Source organism: Monodon monoceros, unplaced genomic scaffold (genome assembly GCF_005190385.1).
Source record: "Monodon monoceros isolate NGI ecotype Baffin Bay Population unplaced genomic scaffold, NGI_Narwhal_1 Super_Scaffold_6, whole genome shotgun sequence".
Taxonomy (NCBI): Eukaryota; Metazoa; Chordata; class Mammalia; order Artiodactyla; family Monodontidae; genus Monodon; species Monodon monoceros.
Window position 1 is genome coordinate 93,891,860 of NW_021703783.1, and position 3,921 is coordinate 93,895,780.

A 3,921-nucleotide genomic window follows, 5' to 3' on the forward strand; every position below is an offset into this window, starting at 1 on the left:
ATATATATATATATATATATATATATATACACATATATATACATATAGTAAAAAAAACCCCACAGTTTATCTTCTTAACCATTTTTAAGTGTACACTGCAGTACTGTTAACTATACTCACATTGTTGTGCAATGGATCTCTAGAACATTTTCATTTCGCAAAACTGAAACACTATACCCATTGAACTCCCATTTCCCCCTCCCCCAAACCCCTGCCAACTATCACCCTACTCTGTTTCTATAGACTACTTTAGATGCCTCATATAAATGGAATCATATAGTATTTGTCTTTTTGTGACTGGCTTATTTCACTTAGCCTAATATCCTCATGTGTCAGTTCTTTACTTTTGTGGCTGAATAATATTCCATTGTATGGTTAACCACATTTTGTTTATTCATTAATCAGTTGGAGGACATTTAGGTTGTTTCCACTTTTTGACTCTTACGAACAACGCTGCTATCAATATCTGTATATAAGGTTTTGTGTAGACACATGTTTTAACTTTTTTTGGGTACATACCTAGATGTGGAACTGCTGGTAACTCCGCTTAACCATTTGAGGAATTGCCAGACCATTTCCCACAGTAGCTGCACCAGTTTTACATTCCTGCCAGCAGTATGAGTATATGAGTGTTCCAATTTCTCCGCATCCTTGCTAACACTTATTATTATCTGACTCTTCTAGCCACCCTTTTGGGTGTGAAGTGGTATCTCAGTTGTTTTCATTTGCATTTCCCTAATGGTTAGTGATGTTGAGCATTGGCCATTTGCATATCTTCCTTGGAAAAATGTCTGTTCAGATCCTTTGCCCAGTTTGAAATTAGGTTGTCTTTTTACTGAGTTTCGAGTTATTTGTGTATTTTAAATACAAGTCCCTCATCAGATCCATGAGTTGCAGATATTTTCTCCCACTGTGAGGGTTGTCTTTTCACTCTTTTTAATGTAGGCAAATCACAGTTATTAATTTCCCTCTGGTCACTACTTTGACTCCATCATAAGTTTTGGTATGTTCTGTTTTAGTGTTTCTGGTGTTGTGTACTTGTTTTCATTCATCTCAAAGTATATTCCCTTGTATGTGAGGAGTCACTTGTGTCTTGCTTTCAAAATTCTCCCTTTGTCTTCTGAGACTTTGATTATGATGTGTCTAGGTATATGGATCTCTTTGACTTTATCCTACTGGTAGTTTGTTGAGCTTTACTGATGTATAGATTAGTATTTGTCATCAAATATGCAAATTTTGAGCCATCATTTCTTCAAATATTCTTTCTGCCCTTTCCCGTCCCCTTATGTCTGTGCTGCACAGTGTGTCATAGGTCTCTGAGCCCCTGTTAATTCTTCTTCATTTTCCTTTCTATTCCTTGGATAGGTTAATTTCAACGGACCTATCTTCAAATTTGCTGGGTTTTTTTCTCCTTGGTCATGTCTGCTGAGCCCCTCTAGTGAAATTTTTCTCTCAGTTATTGTACTTTTCAATTCTAGAATTTCTATTTGGTTCCTTTCTATAAGTTGCCTCTTTACTGATATTCTCTATCTGGTGAGACACCATTCTTACCTCCTCTAGTTCTCTTTTTTTTTCTCCTCTAGTTCTTTAGACATGGTTTCCTTTAGCTCTTTGAACGTATTTTAAATAGCTGACTTAAAATCTGGTACTAGGGTAAGTTAAAAACTCTAAAAAGCTTTCTGTTCTTACCAAGATTCTACTGTCTTTCTTGACTGAACACTCTCTGGGTTACTGAAAGCCTTTGGTTAATTTCCAGAGTTTAAAGTTGATTCTGATTATATATGGCAGACTTTTCATTGGTCTTAGAGAGAGCAAACTTTCGGTGGTTCTTACGGGACCATTTTTGTTGACCCTTTGCTTGGACTTTGATTCAAATAAACTATGGAAAAATATTTTTGAGACAACTGGTGGGAGTCCCCACCAGTTGTTGTGGGGACACATGTGTGTCCCCACCATGTGGCCACAGGGGTGAGGATTCCAGACTTTCACTGCTGTGGCCTGGGTTCAGTCCCTGGTCTGAGAACTGAGATCCCGCAAGCTGTAGGGTGCAGCCAAACAAACAAACAAAACAACAAACAAAACAGAAACAAACAAAAACCCAACACACCTGGCAAAAACTGAACGCAGCCTGGTTATCAGATTAAAACTTTTATTTTGTTGGCTAAGAAAATTGTATATTCAAGACCCTATTGCCTGTTAGAGCTCCATAGTGGTGGTTAGAGTTTTCTTTGATTTGCTGTCAAATACTCCAGCTTACGTGCAAAAGTATGTGTGGGACGAGAGATATGAAATAATGGCACGTGTTGATGGTTGTTGGATCTGGGTGATAGGTACATGCAGGTTCACTTACCATTTTATTTTTATGTTCAAAAATTTCTATAATAAAATTTTTTTTTCAAAAAACAGAAGGGGTACCCTTGGGTCCAGACAAGGCTGCCTTGAACTGGGAAAAATTAATTTAGTCCCATACTGGCCTTGGGCGTAAGGGAGTAAAACAATGTCCTGGAAGATAGAGTGTGCCTTAAGAGAATAAAGGCTAACGTGATAGAACCAGTCAGGTACCCTCAGGATAAAGTTATACAGCAAGTAAAGACATGTAACTATCTCTGTGTCTGGAAGGCAAAGGAACTGACTGGTCAAATCCATGCTGGTCCTTGGCCCCAACTCCCAAGTCTGGTGGTCTCCACCACATCCCAGGGGGGGTGGAAGAGATTTCTTTCCTGGGGCTAGCAAAAGAAGTGTTTCTGCCCGAAACCATTCCGCTTGGCTTGCCCAGCACTATGACCAAGACCCGAAGCTGGAGCTATGCATAGGGTGACAGACCTCAAAGGGCAGAGGCCTGGGATGAGGTAGGCTTCTGTCCTCCTAAGTGACCCACAGCCTCAAGACACCAATTGGGGAAAGGGAGCTTCCTCTGATGACCCCAGACTCAATCAGTGAAGCTCCAGAAATCTTAAATTACACTATAAAATGTATGTTTGTGAGTTCTTTATAACATACTCCAAATACAACGACCTTAAACCCTGAGGGAGGGAACATGGGAGATCCACCCAGAAGAGTTCCCACAGGGCAGGACCATGCAAAGCCTGAGGCACTGGGTGCTCCCACATTCAAAGCACAAGGAGAACGTAGGTAGCCTTGTCTGCTGCCAGCTTTCCAGAGGGGAACAAGAGCCACTAGGGAAGACAGGTGCCCTGAGGCCTTAGCTAAAAAGAGGGCTTGGGAAACAGGAACCAAAGGCAGGCAGTCAAGAACCTGCCATTCTTTACTTTAATACCCTTTTCCCTACGAGGAGGGGCAGGATATATATCGTAAGACACAAAGAGCCCCTGGACCTTTCTTTGCACATAGCTGAGGGATCTGAAACTCCTCTGCAGCCAGGTTAGGAGAGGAGAAACTAAGGGAGGAGCTGGGGGCACTGGTGGGCAGAGGACAAGCTACACAAGCCCTGTGGGAGAAAGGCAGAGCTGACTGCCCTCGGCTGCACCCAGCCCAGGAGCATCAGTGAGCGAAGCCCTGTCAGGAAGGGGGAGAGGAGCTGAAAGAGGCTGAAGACAGTAACGCAACGTTCCTTAGCAGGTCAAGGGCCTTTCACTGTGCAGCAGAGGGGCTGCTGAGTGCGGGTAGTGGCTGGCAGACCCTGTAACGTCTGAATGGGGTGGGGAAGAGGGCCTGGGACCATCACTAGTCCGCCTCACTGTGCCGTTACCACCACCATGATGCTGGGCACAGCAGGGATGACTGGGGCGGGAGGCAAGCCTGGCATGGCCAGAAGTACAGTCTGCAGGTCGCGGTGGAATGAGGAGCCAGAAGAGGCCATACATCTTCCATGCGAGGTGAAATCTGAAACCAGCACCTTGTGTAGTGCCACCCAGAGTCCCCACCTGATCAGCCCCTGGCCCCAGGTCCATATTACAACTA